Here is a 19,084-nt window from a genome sequence, read left to right on the forward strand (position 1 = left end):
CATGCTGGCAATAATCCCCAAACAAAACTAGATCCACCTGCCTGGGCTTGGCCCATACCTGCTACATTTCTTATCCATGTACTTTTCCTTTAAATGTTGCAACTACACCAACATCCACCATTTTCTCTGGAAGTTCATTCCTTGTGCGAACCACTCTCTGTGTTAAAAGAAATTGTCCTTCATGCCCTTTTTAAATCTCTCTCCTCTCACCTTAAATATATGCCCCTAGTCTTGAAATCCCTCATGTTAGGGAAAAGGCACCTGCCTTTCTACTTATTTATATCCCTCATGATTTTATAAACCTCTCAACCTCCTATGCTCCAGTGACAAAAGTCAAAATCAAATGTCCTTCCTAGCATGCCCTAGTCATGTGACCTGTCCCATGTGGACGTTTCAGCGCTTAACCAGGACAATGGACTGGATTTGCACACAAATAGAGTGCGGCTACTTTCAGAATGAGAAAGAGTACCTGGCCATTGCCTGGGGCTGGTGAACATTTTCATCAAAACCCATTTCAAAGAGATAAATTGATGGTTCAGGTCAAAGTATTATCCTCAAGCTGCTACAATCTGCCCCAAAATGTCTGCAGAGAAGGTTAGTCAAGTGACAGAGATATCATCTGGGTGTGACATACAAGCAGGGGAAGCAGTGAACACATTAGGGATGGACACAAAGCTGTACAAACTGGACACGATAAACCAGACATTACATACCGTTCACAATGTGCTGGACACTACATATGGTACACGATAAACTAGACACTACATACTGTACCCAATTTGCTCTACTTGACATACTATATGTACTATGCTATATATGAAATTAAATACAATGCACAATATGCAATGTACGGTACACTCAATAGGGAAGCACGATATGATAGGGTTTCCCTAGCGCCTTCTTCCATCAGGAAGACCTGACATCATAAGGACGTAGCTCTGAATGCACATGCTCACTGGTTACCTTTAGAGTTTGATCCAGCCAGCTCTTTACTCCATGTGTTTCTCCTGACTTCAGGACACACCATCTCCTGTCTGGGCCAGGCAAGGCAAGGAAAGGGGGCATAGCAAACCGTCGCACATCCATGTACACTCCAGGGTGGGAAACAGAGGGGATACCTGGGATTGGAGGTGGGGCAGCAGCGTGTAAGAGACAGTTTGAGGAGCAGGTCCTTTTGGATTCTGTCCCATGCATTCACAACTCCTCCTATCACAGTACTCCAGACAGTGACCTCACCTGTACTTTAAACCCCCTCCTCCATTTTGTTTTTAAGGGGCTATTTATGAGGTTTCCAAGGGCACAACAAATGGAAGCAAAAGACACAACATCTGAGTCTATAGACCATTCCCAAGATGAATGAGTAATCCAGGAAGAAATGGAAAGGTTCAACCGAATGTTAATTGCAGAGACATGAGGACAGTGGTTTCTGAGGGGGGGGGGGGTACTTCTTTCAGGAACTCAGCCCCTCCCACACTGAGGAGCATTAAGTGGATTAGGGTAAGACCAGAGGAGGCCATCCATCAACTTCCCACTTCCTACAGTGCCATCAAAAGCAGTGGCCACGTTCAGACTTACATCCACCAACCCCCAGCAAACAAGAGCCAGGAACTGGTGAGAAGATATGTCTCAGGGATCTGTTAGCATGGCCCAGAGCTAGAAGGTCCCAAGGGAGGGGAGAGGCAGACAGTTAGTAATTAAGAGACCCACTGAATTATAGCAGCGACCCCCTGCCCTCGCAGATTCACTTGTGGCAGTGGGTCTAACCCTGTCCACGGTTACTGGATGACCAAATATCCCAGGAGTACTTAAGTCTTCGAAGAAATTGGCAAAATGGAAGCGGAGTGATAAAGATGGGAATACCAGAGAAAAGGAATCTTCGCTCAGACAAAATGCAGAATCGGTTTAGGCAGAGCTAAGGAATAACAAGAGGCAGAAATATCATTGGAAGCCATTTATAGGTCACCACAGAGTAAACAAAGTGTTAATCAGGAAATTAGAGTTTCACGTCACAGGAATAACACAGTAACCATGAGGGGATTTTAATCTTTATTTGAACAGAGCAAAAGGACTTTGCGGTAACAGTTTGGAGGCTAATTTCACAGGATGTGTACAAGATTGTTTATAGACCAAAGAACTGAGTGGGAGCAAGTTATTTTAAATCCAGTGTTCTGCAATGAGAAATAGTTAAGTGATAACATTATTGTAAAGGATCTCGAAGGAAGAGTAATCAAATGTGCTGGAATACTCGATTGATTTTGACTTTGTTTATTTAAATCCAATTCAACACAACAAATCTGAACAAAACAGACATTGTAGTTCTGAGAGGTGGACTGCCTCAGGTTGAGAAAGTAGGTTAAAAGATAAACAATAGCAAACGTTTAATGGATTAGTATTTACTTTACAATAAACATGCAATCTCTTGAAGCATCAAAACACCACAGGAAAAGTCATGTAACTGTAGCTAACAAAAGGAGTTAAGAACATTGGATTAAAGTGAGAAGCTAATAATGTGGCCAAAAAGAGTAAGAAACCTAGGATTGACAAGATTTAATGTTTGACAAAGAGGGTCCAGGAATTTGATTAAAAAGGAAAATTAGGCAGCACAGTGGCTCAGTGGTTAGCATACTGCTTCACAGCACCAGGGACCTGGTGTTCGATTCCAGCCTCAGGCAACTGTCTGTGTGGAGTTTGTACATTCTCCCAGTATCTGTGCGGATTTGCTCTGGTTTCCCCCTACAATCCAAAGATGTACAGGTTAAGTAAATTGCCCACAGTGTTCAGGCTGTGCAGGCTAGGTGGGTTAGCCACGGGTAATGTGGGTCTGGGTGGGATGCTTCCACACTGTAGGAATTCTATGATTTTATAATGTTGAATTAAACTAGCAAGGAAAACGAAACAGATGGTAAAAGCTTCAGCAGATATGTAAGAAGGAAGCAACTGGTGGTTCTGAGCTGCCTGCAGTCCATGCGTCTAAGATACTCTCAATTCTATTAGTTGCCCTTGAGAAGGTAGCGGTGAGCTGCCTTCTGGAACCGCTGCAGTCAACATGCTGTGAGTTGACCCACAATGCCCTTAGGGAAGGAATTCCAGCCTTTAGACCCAGCAACACTGAAGGAAGGGGGATATATTTCCAAGTCAGGATGGTGAATGACTTGGAGGGGACCTTTCTCACAGGTTTGAAGTTGTGGAAGAGCATCTTATTTCCAGCACTCCCTGCTGCTGTTGCATGTCAGTGGTGAAGGGAGTGATTATTGAAGGTGGAGAGTAGGGTGCAATTGAGTGAGTTGCTTTACTCTGGGTGGTGTCAAGCTTCTTGAATGTTGTCCCAGACAGTGGAACGGTAAATCTTTACACATGGCTTCATCTAAGTTGAAACAATGGAAGATGGTCAGAATAAACTATTTATCCACAGTTTATTTCTAGTTAAGTTGGGACCATAAGCAAGAACAATCCCAGTCCGAATTAATTCAGAAACTGAAACAAATCTAATGATTCTCCTGAAAAGTTCTTCCATTGATTTTGAACAACAGAAAAAAATGAGGCTAGGTTTGGGGATTTTGCAAAATCTATATGTTATACTGAATCATGTTATAATTATACATGTTCCAAAAACTTATTGCCAACCAGAGGATTGGAAATTTTTTAGGAACCAGAAGCAGATGACTTTCAGTTTTGAAGTCACACCGGACATAAAAAGTCAACTTTGTTTCACCCTCTGCTCATGTTATCCGTTTCTCTGACAGCCTCTGTGTCGTCATGTGTGTCGCTATCTAACCAGTTCAATTCATTTGCTGTTAGCTATAAGAAAATAAGAACCAATGAATATGATGTGATAGCTATTCTTGGAAATGTGACCGCAAGGTGACCGAGACTGAGGACTGAATGTTGAAGGGAATTTGATATTCCTACAAGACAGACAAACAGGAAAAGGAGGTAGAGTAGCTTTGTTAATGAAGGAAGGTACCATTGAGGCAGTGAGCAGTCATTTAGGTGAAATAGATGGTGATGTGGAATCAGAGTGGATGGGATAGCGAAGGTTAGAATTCATGGGTGGGAGTTGGCTATAGCCACGGAGAGTTGCCCCACCTTTTAATTTTTTGAAAAATTCATTTATGGGCTGTGGGCATCACTGGCTGTGCCAGCATTTATTGCTTGTCCCTAGTTGCCCTTTGAGAAGGTGGTGGTGAGTTGCCTCCTTGAACTGTTACAGTCCATGTGCTTGAGTAGGCCCTCAATGTCTTTGGGAGGGAATTCCAGGATTTTGACCTGGAACGGCACTTTCATGTGGTGGTGGTCCCATTTATCTAGTGCTCTTTACCTTCCAAATTGGAAGTGATGTGGGTTTTGGAGGTGCCGTCTGAGGACCTTTGGTGAATTTCTGCAGTGCATCTTGGAGATAAGGCTGCGTCTGAGCGCGGGTGATGGGGGGGGGGAGTGGATCTTTGCGGATGTGGTGCCAAGCAAGCAGGCTGCTTTGTCCTGGAAGATGTCGAACTTCCTGTATATTGTTGGGGCTGCACTGATCCAGAGTTATTGGGGAGGAATCCATCACACACCTGATTTAGAGTCATAGAGGTGTACAGCACAGAAACAGACCCTTCGGTCCAACTCGTCCATGCCGACCAGATATCCCAACTCAATCTAGACCAACCTGCCAGCGCCCAGCCCATATCCCTCCACCTTCCTATTCATATACCCATCCAGATGTCTTTTAAATGTTGCAATTGTACCAGCTGCCACCACATCCTCTGGCAGCTCATTCCATACATGTTCTGTGTGAAAAAGCTGCCCCTTAGGTCTCTTTTATATCTTTCCCCTCTCACCCTAAACCTCTCATTCTGGACTCCCCCAGCCCAGGGAAAAGACTTTGTCTATTTACCCTATCCATGCCCCTCATAATTTTGTAAACCTCTATAAAGGTCACCCCTCAGCCTCCAAAGCACCAGGGAAAACAGCCCCAGCCTGTTCAGCCTCTCCCTATAGCTCAAATCCTCCAACCCTGGCAATATCCTTGTAAATCTTTTCTGAACCCTTTCAAGTTTCACAACATCTTTCTGATAGGAAGGAGACCAGAATTGCACACAATATTCCAACAGCGGCCTAACCAATGTCCTGTACAGCCGCAACGTGACCTCCCAACTCCTGTACTCAATACTCTGACCAATAAAGGAAAGCATACCAAATGCCGCCTTCACTATCCTATCTATCTGCGACTCCACTTTCAAGGAGCTATGAACCTGCACTCCAAGGTCTCTTTGTTCAGCAACACTCCCTAGGACCTTACCATTAAGTGTATAAGTCCTGCTAAGATTTGCTTTCCAAAAATGCAGCACCTCACATTTATCTGAATTAAGCTCCATCTGCCACTTCTCAGCCCATTGGCCCATCTGGTTCAGATCCTGTTGTAATCTGAGGTAACCCTCTTCGCTGCCCACTACACCTCCAATTTTGGTGTCATCTGCAAACTCACTAACTGTACCTCTTATTCTCACATCCAAATCATTTATGTAAATGATGAAAAGTAGAGGACCCAGCACCGATCCTTGTGGCACTCCACTGGACACAGGCCTCCAGTCTGAAAAACAACCCTCCACCACCACCCTCTGTCTTCTACCTTTGAGCCAGTTCTGTATCCAAATGGCTAGTTCTCCCTGTATTCCATGAGATCTAACCTTGCTAATCAATCTCCCATGGGGAACCTTGTCGAACGCCTTACTGAAGTCCATATAGATCACATCTACTGCTCTGCCCTCATTAATCCTCTTTGTTACTTCTTCAAAAAACTCAATCAAGTTTGTGAGACATGATTTCCCACCCATAAAGCCATGTTGACTATCCCTAATCAATCCTTGCCTTTCCAAATACATGTACAACCTGTCCCTCAGGATTCCCTCCAACAACTTGCCCACCACCGACATCAGGCTCACTGGTCTATAGTTTCCTGGCTTGTCCTTACCACCCTTCTTAAACTGTGGCACCACGTTTGCCAACCTCCAGTCATCTGACACCTCACCTGTGACTATCGATGATACAAATATCTCAGCAAGAGGCCCAGCAATCACTTCTCTAGCTTCCCAAAGAGTTCTAGAGTACACCTGATCAGGTCCTGGGGAGTTATCCATCTTTATGCATTTCAAGATATCCAGCACTTCCTCCTCTGTAACATGGACATTTTTCAAGATGTCACCCTCTAGTTCCCTACGTTCTATATCTTCCACATCCTTTTCCACAGTGAACACTGATGCGAAATACTCGTTCAGTATCTCCCCAACTCCTGTGGCTCCACACAAAGGCCATCTTGCTGATCTTTGAGGGGCCCTATTCTCTCCCTCGTTACCCTTTTGTCCTTAATGTATTTGTAAAAACCCTTTGGATTCTCCTTAACTCTATTTGCCAAAGCGATCTCATGTCCCCTTTTTGCCCTCCTGATCTCTCTCTTAAGTATACTCTTACAGCCTTTTTACTCTTCTAAGGATTCACTCGATCTATCCTGTCTATACCCGACATATGCTTCCTCCTTTTTCTTAACCAAACCCTCAATTTCTTTAGTCATCCAGCATTCCCTATACCTACCAGCCTTTCCTTTCACCCTGACAGGAATATACTTTCTCTGGATTCTTGTTATCTCATTTCTGAAAGACTCCCATTTTCCAGCCGTCCCTTTACCTGTGAACATCTGCCTCCAAACAGCTTTTGAAAGTTCTTGCCTAATACCGTCAAAATTGGCCTTTCTCCAATTTAGAACTTCAACTTTTAGATCTGGTCTATCCTTTTCCATCACTATTTTAAATCTAATAGAATTATGGTCGCTGGCCCCAAAGTGCTTCCCCACTGACACTTCAGTCACCTGCCCTGCCTTATTTCCCGAGAGTAGGCCAACCTTTGCACCTTCTCTAGTAGGAACATCGACATACTGAATCAGAAAATTGTCTTGTACACACTTAAGAAATTCCTCTCCATCTAAACCTTTAACACTATGGCAGTCCCAGTCTATGTTTGGAAAGTTAAAATCCCCCACCATTACCACCCTATTATTCTTACAGATAGCTGAGATCTCCTTACAAATTTGTATCTTAATTTCCCTCTGACTATTAGGGGTCTATAGTACAATCCCAATAAGGTGATCATCCCTTTCTTATTTCTCAGTTCCATCCAAATAGCTTCCCTGGATGTATTTCTGGGAATATCCTCCCTCAGCACAGCTGTAATGCTATCCCTTATCAAAAATGCCACTCCCCATGCTCTCTTGCCTCCCTTTCTGTCCTTCCTGTAGCATTTGTATCCTGGAACATTAAGCTGCCAGTCCTGCCCATCCCTGATATTCCAGTCCCACGTCCCTAACCATGCCCTGAGTTCACCTGCCTTGCCTGTTAGACCTCTTGCATTGAAATAAATGCCGGTGTTGGACTGGGGTGGACAAAGTTACAAATCACACAACACCAGATAGTAGTCCAACAGGTTTAATTGGAAGCACTAGCTTTCGGAGTGCCACTCCTTCACCAGGTGGTTGTGGAGTGCACAATTGTCTTACAGTTGTGTGATTTGTAACTTTGAAATAAATGCAGTTTAATTAACCGCTCCTACCTTGTTCTCTGCTTTGTCCCTGCCTGCCCTGACTATTTGACTCGCTTCTTTTCTCAACTGTACCAATCTCAGACTGATCTCTTTCCTCACTATCTCCCTGAGTCCCACCCCCACCTCTCCCCGAGCTCCCCACCCCCCCCATCCCCCCACCTTACTAGTTTAAATCCTCCCGAGCAGCTCTAGCAAATCTCCCTGCCAGTATATTAGTCCCCTTCCAAATTAGGTGCAATCTGTCCTTCTTGTACCAGTCACTTCTACCCCAAAAGAGATTCCAATGATCCAAAAATGTGAATCCTTCTCCCATACACCAGCTCCTCAGCCATGCATTCATCTGCTCTATCCTCTTGTTCCCGCCCTGACTAGTTCGTAGCACTGGGAGTAAAAGTGACATTACTACTCTCAAGGACCTCTTTTTAAATTCCTGCCCAACTCTCTATATTCTCCCTTCAGAACCTCATCCTTTTCCCTTCCGATGTCGTTGGTTCCAATATATACAATGACCTCCTGCTGCCCCTCTCCCTTTTGAGAACATTCTGCACCCTCTCTGAGACATCCTTGATCCTGGCACCAGGGAAACAACACACCATTCTGATCTTTCACAGCTGGCCACAGAAACGTCTGTCTGGACCTCAGACTAGAGAGTCCCCTAACATAATTGATCTCTTGGAACCCAACATACCCCTCATTGCCTTTGAGCCAGTCTCGATACCTGAAACTTGGCTGTTCGTGCTACATTCCCCTGAGAATCCATCACTCCCTACATTTTCCAAAACAGCATACCTGTTTGAAATGGGGATAGCCACAGAAGGCTCCTGCACTACCTGCCTATCTCTCTTACCCTTCCTGGAGTTAACCCATCTGTGTAACTGTATCTGAGATTTTCCCCCCTTTCCATAACTGCCATCCATCTCATCTCCTTGCTCTTGTAAATTCCTCATTGCCTCTAACTGTCGCTCCAACTAATCCATTCGATCTGATGGGATTCGCAACCAATGGCACTTATTGCAGATATAATCCTCAGTAGCCCATAAATATTCCCTAAACTCCCACATCTGATGTCACTCTACTAAAGGCCATTTTTGGTTGTTTCAATCTACAGACCCAGAAAATAGCCCTGTCTTATTCCTCTACAAAACACTGCTCCAGGTTAAATTAATACTTACAGCTTATATTTTTAAGTTTAATCAAGAGACATATCTTATAAAACATCTAATTATGAAAGAACCCACTCTACTCACTACTGCAAACTTACTGTAGGGCCACACCTAAAAATATTCACTTATCTGTTTCTGTGCTGTGACCTCTCCCAAACAGGTTCTTCCAAGATTAGTTGTGAATTTCACTGTTTGTTAATTTCCCCAGATATACTCCGATGTCCAGCGATACATGAATTCAAACAGTAAAGGCAGTAACTGTGCAGGTTCACTGTGCTTTCTGTAGCGTTTGTATCCTGGAACATTAAGCTGCCAATCCTGTCCATCCTTGAGCCACGTTTCTGTAATTGCTATGATACCCCGGTTTCATGTTCCTAACTTAGCAGTTAGCAGTGTGGGTGTCTTTCTCTCTTTCTCTCTCTCCTGCACTGACCTCACCGTGTGCTGCCTTTGTCTGTCCCTCTCTCTTTTACAAGTGCTGTCGTTTTGACTTTTTTTTTCTCTCCAAAGTTCAAAAACAATGCAACAGTGTATAAAGCAGTAATTGCTGCTCTTGGAATTCAAGGAAATCACCTCCAACACCAAACTGTGCCTTGTAAATGGTGGACAGGCTTCAGGGAGACAGGAGGTGAGGTACTTACTGCAGGATTCTCAGCCTCTGACCTGCTCTTGCAGCTACAGTATTTATGTGGTGAGTCCAATTCAATTTCTGGTCAATAGTAAACTTCAGGGTGTTGACTGTGGGGGATTCAGTGATGGTAACATGGTTGAATGTGAAGGGGCGGTGATTAAACTGTCTATTAGAGACGTGGAGTCATAGAGATATTCAGCACAGAAACAGGCCCTTCGGTCCAACTCTTCCATGCCAATCAGCCCAGATCCCTCCAAACCCTTCTTATTCATAGACCCATCCAGATGTCTTTTAAATGCTGTAATTGTACCAGCCTCAACCACTTCCTCTGGCAGCTCATTCCATACACGTACCACCCTCTGGGTGAAAATGTTTCCCCTTAGGTCTCTTTTAAATCTTTCCCCTCTCACCCTAAACCTGTGCCCTTTAGTTTTGGCCTCCCTTACCCTGTGGAAAAAGCCTTGAGTATTCACCCTATCCATGTCCCTCCTGATTTCTAGCTCTCTATTATATCACCCCTCAGCCTCCGAAGTTCCAGGAAAAATATAAGGTGCCGGTGTTGGACAGGGGGCAGTCAAAGACAGAAGTCACATGACACCAAGTTATATTCCAACACTTTATTTGAAATCACAAGCTTTTGGAGCGCGGGTCCTTCATCAGGTGAAGTGGAGAGTTGTGCACAGGTGCAGGTATCCCATGTAGTCTGTGCCTGTGCACCTCCCTCCATTTCACCTGGCGAAGGAGCCGCGCTCCAAAAGCTTGTGATTTCAAAATAAACCTGTTAGAACTGGTGCATATCACTTCTGACTTTGTCGAGGGAAAATCGCCCCAGCCTCTTATTCGAGATGGTCATTGCCTGGCATTTGTGTGACATGAATGCTACTTGCTACCTGTCAGCCCAAGCCTGGATATTGTCAAGATTTTGTTGCATTTGAACATGGACTGCTTTAGTATCTGAGTGATGGAGCTGAATATTGTGCAATCATCAGTGAACATCCCCACTTCTGACCTTATGATGGAGGGAAGGTCATTGATGGAGCAGCTGAAGATAGTTGATCCTAGGACATTACCCTGAGGGACTCCTGCTGAGATGTCCTGGAGCTGAGATGCCTGACCTCCAACAACCACAACCATCTTCCTGTGTGTTGGGTATGACCTAACCAGTGGAGAATTTGCCCCTGATGCCCACTGATTCCTGTTTTGCCAGGGCTCCTTGATGCCATACTTGGTTAGCAGTGGCTAGCACTGCTGCCTCACAGCGCCAGGGACCTGGGTTCGATTCCTGCCTCGGGTTACTGTCTGTGTGGAGTTTGCATGTTCTCCCTGTGTCTGCGTGGGTTTCCTCCGGGTGTTCTGGTTTCTTCCCACAGTCCAAAGATGTGTAGGCTAGGTGAATTGGCTGTGGGAAATTGCCCCGCGGTGTTCAGGAATGTGTACGTTAGATGCATTAGTCAGGGGAATGGGTCTGGATGGGTTACTTTTTGGACGGTCAGTGTTGACTTGTTAGGCCAAAGGACCTGTTTCTACACTGTTGGGATTCTAAGCTGTCACTCTCACCTAACCTCTGGAATTCAGCTCTTTAGTCCATGCTTGAACCAAGGCTGTAATGAGGTCAGGAGCTGATTGGGTGATCAAAATGGGGAAATGTGAATTCTACTTCCTTGAAAGCTCTAGCTCACACTGAGCAACAAAACCATGCCAGACAAGCTGCTTTGTTCACAGATGTAGTTGCAGTTGTTTGGCCTGGGTCTGGCTGTTACTTTGGCTGAGAAGCAGTCCATTATCAAACTACCATGTGTGTCCTCTGGCAATATCTGATGAATCACCTGATGTAGGAGCGTCGCTCCGAAAGCTAGTGTGCTTCCAATTAAACCTGTTGGACTATAACCTGGTGTTGTGTGATTTTTAACTGTGTACATCCCAGTCCAACACCAGCATCTCTGAATCATGACAATATCTATAATTAGCTCATATACCCACACACACACTCTCTCAAATACTCACTCACACTCACAACACATGTGCTCAAATACTTACACTTACACACTCTCACACTCACAACACACGCATACACACTAACACTCTCAACTACTCACACACACACTCAGAACACACACACACTCCCACACTCACAACACACACACACTCCCACACTCACAACACACACACATTCTCTCTCACACACAGACACACACACACACACACAGGCACACAAGCATACACACACACACATGCACAGACACACTCTCTCACACAGTCTCACATACACACACACTCACATACTCATGCCCTCTCACCACACACTGTCACATACTCTCTCACACACACTCACACACTCATACACACACTCATACACACCCATTCCCTAACCCACACCTACACTTACTCACACAGTCTCTCTCACAGACACCTACACTCACTCACACATACACACAAACACTCATACTCACACACACAAACCACACTCACTCACACACCTACACTCAAATGCACACACTCACACTCATACACCTACATTCACACATACCCTCACTCTTATACACTCATTCACTCACACATACACCCTCACTCTCACACACTCATTCATTCACACTCACTCGCGCACAGTCACACCTACACTCACACACTCGCACACACATTCATTCACACTCACTCGCGCACAGTCACACCTACACTCACACACTCGCACACACATTCATACTCACAGACACACACACTCACTCTTTCACTCTCACACACACATATACACACTGACATGGACAAATACATGTGCATACATTCACTCACACACAAACACTCATACTCACACAGACACATGTATATACACACTGACACACACACACACTCAAACATTCTTGCAAACTCACACAACATACACACCCATAAACACACTCATAGACACATGTACACACTGACACATACTCATAAACAGTCGTGCACACTCCTACACACAAACACACACACTTAAACCCATGCAGATACACTTTCTCTCACACTCACACACATACAAACATGCACACACACACACACACATAGGCACAAACACACATACCTACGCATAATCATGCACAGACACATATGCACACACAAACACACAATCAAACAGAAATGTGTACCATTACTCTCAGTTCACTGACAGAGTAGCCTTCCATCAGCCAGGGTCCTCGGTGTATTGACCAGAAATTCAGTTCTTGGAACAATCATGTCAAATTCCCCCAGAGTTACTGTAATCTGTATCAGATGTGAGGAATTGCTCCATTTCACAACTTCAGTGAAACTGTCTAAGAGTAAGTGAAAGAGAAACATCAGAATTTTGTCCTGTACTTTCCCCTTGTCTGCCACAGAATCACATCTTGTTCCATCACTGATTTTTAAAATCAGATTGGTTTTTCAAACATGGCTCCTTGACTGGTCGCTGTCTATATTTGAGGAACTACTAAGACTGACCAGTGGATGCTATCAGTTGAGCCAAGGCTAATACTTCATTACAGAAGAAGCAGTCATGAAAAGCACATGTCCCCTCCTGCTCTGTTATATTCCTGCTTTCATTTTGATGTTTGGAGATATCAGCCATAATGCAATTAAATCTGGGACATCAAGATTCCCTTCTCTGTAATTCCCAGTGGATAAGCTGATGATAAGGGATTTGTAGAATTTCCTTCCAAATGTAATCTTAACATCAGTTTCTAAATCTCCCCAACCCAACCTCATCCCAGATCCAACCTTCCAACTCAGCACCGCCCTCCTGAACTGTCCTACCTGTCCACCTTTCTTCCCACCTCTCCGCTCCACCCTCCTCACCGACCTATCACTACCATCCCCCACCTGCACCTACCTATCGCCTTCCCAGCCACCTTACCCCCACCCCTCTATTTATCTCTCAGCCCCGCCCCACACACACACACACACACACACATTCTTGATGAAGGGCTTATGCCTGAAACGTTGACTTTCCTGGTCTTTGGGGTGCTGCCTGATCAGCTGTGTTTTTCCAGCACCACGCTTTTTGACTCTCATTCCATCTCTTATGTCAAGTGTCAGTACCATAGATGGGGGGCAAGGGAAACAGTGAGGACACAGAGATTGGGTTGGGTGGAGGGGGAGGGGTGGGGTGGGGGGGAGCTTTTCCAAGCTTGGGTTTGATGCATGGGATTTCCAAACTGGGTGAGACAGCCAGGAATTCTGAGGAGCAAAGGGCTCCACTGATATTGTGCTCCCAACAGCAGCCCAGGGAATGGTGGAGGAATTGCGAGGGCTAGGTAGAGAGCTGGCTGGTGTTCCCATATCAGGCGAGTGTAAACTAGATGGTGCAGGAATGCAGTGACCAGGCAGGGCTGCACTTGTTAAAAGCTGGCACGACGTGTTGAGAAAACTGTTAAAATTGCCTTTATGATCCATGGAGGTCTTGAAAAGAAGACAGGAGTGAAGAGCTGTGTGAGAGTTGAAAAATGGGGTGAAGAGAGAACTGGCTAAAAAACCAGGAAAAGGGGCAGAAATATTTTCACACGGTGAGGTGTTGCAACTGGAATGTGCAGCCTGTCACCATAGTGGTTCCGGGTTGACAGTTGCTTTCGAGTAGGAATGGGCTCATTGAGACAAGTAGAAATTTCTCCTGTGGACCTGGGGAATTCTCTACCTCGGAAAACAGTCAAGGCCAAAATATTGAACGTTTTCAAGAACAAATTCAATTTAGTTCTTAGGATCAAAGAGTATCAGAAGAAAATAGGAGCAGGGGTCCGAGCTGGATGGTCAGCCATGATCATATACAGCAGGATTAAGGGGCTGAATGGCCTACTCCAGCTCCAATTTCTATGCTTCTATGTTTAAGACTCTTCTTAAAACCTCTCTATTTGATCCAATGTTTTGTACGGGAACCTTGTATCAGCTTCTCTATCTCCATGTCATGCTTTTGGTTTACACTGTGATGAAATACATTGGAATATTTCATGACATGAAAAACTTGATGCAAATGTAGGCAGCTGCTGTTTATCAAATGCTTTTTCACACTCCCCAGCTGATGGCCTCAGTCATTGCCCATGTTAAACACCATCTGATGTTGTTTAATGCTTCCTGGGTTGATAAGCTTTCCTGTTCTTGATGCTTGGGCCTAACATTTTGGGTATGCAAGTTCAGAGGCCAATGGGACCTTCAACTTGCAATTGAACCCCCCCCGCCCACCCCAGACCATTACCACATGCCTCTAGTTCTCCCTTCTGAAATTCAGAGCTACGGTCTTTGCTTAAAATCTCTGCAGTTTGTACGTGACTTGCCAAAAGCCGGACTCGAAGGTTCGTGTATACGAAATCCGGTAAGCATAATAAAGCAACGTGAATTCTAACTATTGTTTCTTCCCTCTCACGGATCACGCATCAGAGTCCGATTCTCCGTGCTCCATGATTTTATCTGAGTTCTGAGGTAGTTCCTGTGGAGGCCACAGTTTCCTGTTTTCAAAGCTATTTGCTCTTTATCTTTTCAATACATTCAGGGTCTTGCAAAATGGCCAGGCTAGGAGGATCGGTGCAGTTGACCTTGAAACCTGGAAGAATTATAAACTGTGAGGAAGACACTGTAGAATTCTGAAAGCACATTGACAAGTTAGTTGTGCGGGCGGATAGGTGGTAGTTGGGGTTCGGTGTGGAGAAGAGTGAGGTAATGTACTTTGGTAGGAAGGAACACTGAAAGACAGCATTAAATAGAGGGTACAATTCAAAAAGGAATTGGTTCAGCTCAGTTGGTTGGATTGTTGGTTTGCAGAGCAGTGTGATGCTATAGCAAGCATTCAATTCTCATCATTGGTTTGAAAACCTCTCCTTCTCAACTTTTACCCTTGCCTGAAGTCTGGTGTCCCTTAGGTTAAATCATCACCAGTTACTTCTCTTTAATGAGAGAGCAGTCCTGATGGTCTGGTAAGACTGTGGCAACACAACAGCAATTTGAAAGGGGTATAGGAGCAGAGGAACCTGGGTATATACTTGCAAGGATGGCAGGACAAGTGGAAAGAGCAGTTAATAAGGTGTGCAGTGCCCTCAGCTTTATTATTTTGGGCATAGCAGATAAGTGCAAGGAAGTGATACTGAATTTATAGATGACCCTTGTCAGCCATCAGCTGCTGTTTTGGCTACAGTTGTGGATGCTGCATTTTTAAATTACTATCTGCCTGTCTACTGGTGCACAAGGGCACCCAGAAAATAATACTCTGCTTTTCTGTATTTCACACCCAAGTGTATAACTTCCCATTTTATCATCTGCCAAGCGTTTACCCATAGACTCAACTTGTCACCTCAAGGCAAGTAAGTTCTGAAATACAGGACCCGAAAGGTTAACTCTGTTTCTCTCTCCACCAGACATACTGATTATAAAGCAATTTCAGTTTATGTTTCATATCTCCAGCATTCACAATTCTTTATTGTATTTAAGGCATGTGGTATGTTGGCCTTCATCGCAAGAGGATTTGAATTTAGAGGTATGGATATCATACTGCAGTTATACAGAGTCTTGGAGAGACCACACAAGGTGGTATTGTGTGCAGTTTTGGTCTCCCCACTGAACTAAAGGATATACTTGCCATAGAGAGGTTCACCCAGCCCTTATCGAGAATGGGAGGACTATTCCGTGAGGAGAGATTGGTTCGAATGGGCCTGTATTCAGAGTTTAGATCAGAGTGGTGCTGGAAAAGCACAGCAGGTCAGGCAGCACCGAGGAGCAGGAGAATCAATGTTTCGGGTAAAAGTCCTTCATCAGGAATGCTGATTTTGTCCGAAACGTCGATTTTCCTGCTCCTGAGATGCCGCCTGACCTGCTGCGCTTTTCCAGCACCACGCTAATCTAGACTCTGATCTCCAGCATCTGCAGTCCTCGCTTGGGCCTGTATTCAGTAGAGTTGAGAAGGATGAGAGGAAATCTATTTGAAATGTCTAAAACTCTAACAGGGTGGACAGACTAGATGAAAAGGGAATGTTTTCTGTGGCTGGGGAGTTCACAAGCAGGGGACACAGTCTCAGAATACAGAGTAGACCACTTGGGACTGAGATGAGAATCACTTTCTTCACTCCGATGGGAGTAAACCTGTATAATTCTCTATCTCAGAAGGTTGTGGAGGCCTACTCACTGAATATACTCAAGAAAGAGATAGACTTTTAGGTGTTGAAGACATGAAGGGGGAGGTGGGAACGGGATTGAGATAGAGGATCAGCCATGACCATATTGGATTGTGGAGCAGGCTCAAAGGCCAATCCTGATCCCTGTTTTGATGTTTCTCTTTTGTTTGCTTGTAGACTCTGTTTTGATGGATAAAGTTGCGGTGTTGCGTTCGGCTTTGTGTTAACACATTGCGATCTAGAAATAAGCACAATGCTTCCTTCAGAAAGCGCCAAGCTTTAATCTCAAGGAAAATATTGATGAAGAATTGACTATTACTGCCCAGAACCCATTCATTGTTGCTCAGGGTCCAATCCGAAGAGCATGAAATATCACAGTTTCAAACTGATTCTAATCTTCAGTATTAACTACAAGTATGAACTGACTTTATTGAAATATAGAGTAGAGATCTTAAATGTTAGGAGACAAGGGGCTGAATCTTATGATTTTTCTTGTCAAAACTGAGTTGTGTTGAGATTTTGTTTTTGAAGAGATTTTTTTCCACAAATCCCAATGAGTTTCTCTCCCCATGTGATGAAACTCTCCTCAGTCACTGCTAATCCTCGCCCTGTGATGTCTCTCACATACGATTCTAGCTTCATCCTACCTCGCCACTGCTCCCACAATAACTCACTGCTCAGTGGATATCCCAGAATCCACCAGTATCCCTTGTCCCTGCGCCATCTTTAAAAGCCCATTGTTCTCCCAGACAATCACTGTCAATCTGGGGCTGCCCTGCATGGTCCCTGACTTTTACCCCCAGACATGGCAGACAGGGGGGTGATCAGTGCCCCACGGTGTGGGCAGGGCCTTGGAGCTCCTTCTGGATTGGCTGGGGCAGACATGGCATGTCCTCTCCCCCCAGGATGGGGAGTGGAGGCCGTGACACCAGACCATGCCCAGGCTGGTCCGAGGTTACCACCCAGGTCCGGGCAGTCTCAGCCGGCTCTGGGGGAATGCCCAGTGCTGTCAATGACCTTCTCCACTCCACTCGCAAAACTGCCGCCATCTTCTCTCTGATACCTCTCTCCTCCAGCTCTGACAACCACCAACCCTGAATGCCCTCTGTGCCGCCCACTTAGTCACTTGGTCCAGCTTCCTACCTCCACCAACAGCTGTGCCACCCACTTTCATCTTCATAATGCCTACCTCTCTCTCATTCCAGGAGGAAGACATCCCCCAATAGGGCAGAAGACTGAAGACGGATGTTGTGCAGTCCGACATTAATGTCCTCACCCTTTATCTGGAGGGACCCTGACTTTGACGACCCCATAAAGGTCCGAGGCCGGTCTGATGGGTTACTCTTGACTTACTGAGTCACGACTCCCTGAGAGAAGGCTGGGGCCTGCTGACAACTATGACAAACTTCCTTCCTTTGTGTCTGCAGTAAATGATACGAGACAGTAATAATATCAGCCCAGTGTCACTCGCTGAGGGGGCAAAGTGCAAACAGGGAAGGGAAGACCATTCAGGGATGCTGTGAGCATCCAAGTACACTGTGACAGTGAGTGAAAAGCCTGGAGATTCAGCTCACAGACTGGATCAGGCCGTTTGGGTGTCCCTGAGTACACAGTGTCCTTGCTGTAGCATTACAATGAGGGTTCCTGCTGCAGCCAAAGGTGCAGCACTGAAGTCCAGAGGCATACTGTAATTAAATGGGAGATGTGCCATAACAGTTCTCTGAGGCTAGTACATATCGGTGCCAATGTCCAGGGATGTAGGGTGCATATAGCTGGTGCCGATGGAGCGTAACCTGAGATTAGATGCGAGCATAAGAGGTACAGTTAGTAAGTTTGCAGATGACAGCGAAGAGGGTTACCTCAGATTGCAACAGGATCTGGACCAGATGGGCCAATGGGCTGAGAAGTGGCAGATGGAGTTTAATTCAGATAAATGCGAGGTGCTGCATTTTGGGAAAGCAAATCTTAACAGGACTTATACACTTAATGGTAAGGTCCTAGGGAGTGTTGCTGAACAAAGAGACCTTGGAATGCAGGTTCATAGCTCCTTGAAAGTGGAGTCGCAGGTAGATAGGATAGTGAAGGCGGCGTTTGGTATGCTTTCCTTTATTGGTCAGAGTATTGAGTACAGGAGTTGGGAGGTCATGTTGTAGCTGTACAGGACATTGGTGAGGCCACTGTTGGAATATTGTGTGCAATTCTGGTCTCCTTCCTATCAGAAAGATGCTGTGAAACCTGAACGGGTTCTGAAAAGATTTACAAGGATGTTGCCAGGGTTGGAGGATCTGAGCTACAGGGAGAGGCTGAACAAGCTGGGGGCTGTTTTCCCTGGAGCGTCAGAGGCTGAGGGGTGACCTTATAGAGGTTTACAAAATTATGAGGGGCTTGGATAGGATAAATAGGCAAAGTCTTTTCCCTGGGGTCGGGGAGTCTAGAACTAGAGGGCATAGGTTTAGGGTGAGAGGGGAAAGATATAAAAGAGACCTAAGGGGCAACTTTTCCATGCAGAGGTTGGTACGTGCATGGAATGAGCTGCCAGAGGAAGTGGTGGAGGCCAGTACAATTGCAACCTTTAAAAGGCATTTGGATGGGTATATGAATAAGAAGGGTTTAAAGGG

General features: G+C 45.2%; 1 long non-coding RNA gene across 2 annotated transcripts in view; it reads right to left on the reverse strand.

Annotated features, from left to right (window-relative positions):
- Window positions 1–19,084, reverse strand: part of LOC140487678 (uncharacterized) — a 71,511-nt gene that overhangs the window by 37,327 nt on the left and 15,100 nt on the right. The window contains exon 3 of one of the 2 annotated variants that reach the window (XR_011962863.1): window positions 2,327–2,733. The exons of the other annotated variant lie outside the window; for it this stretch is intronic. This is a non-coding gene — a long non-coding RNA (uncharacterized lncRNA). Of the gene's footprint in view, window positions 1–2,326; window positions 2,734–19,084 lie in introns of those variants that run through there. 2 annotated transcript variants of the gene reach the window in all.

This window comes from Chiloscyllium punctatum, chromosome 17 (assembly GCF_047496795.1).
Source record: "Chiloscyllium punctatum isolate Juve2018m chromosome 17, sChiPun1.3, whole genome shotgun sequence".
In the NCBI taxonomy this organism is placed as follows: domain Eukaryota; kingdom Metazoa; phylum Chordata; class Chondrichthyes; order Orectolobiformes; family Hemiscylliidae; genus Chiloscyllium; species Chiloscyllium punctatum.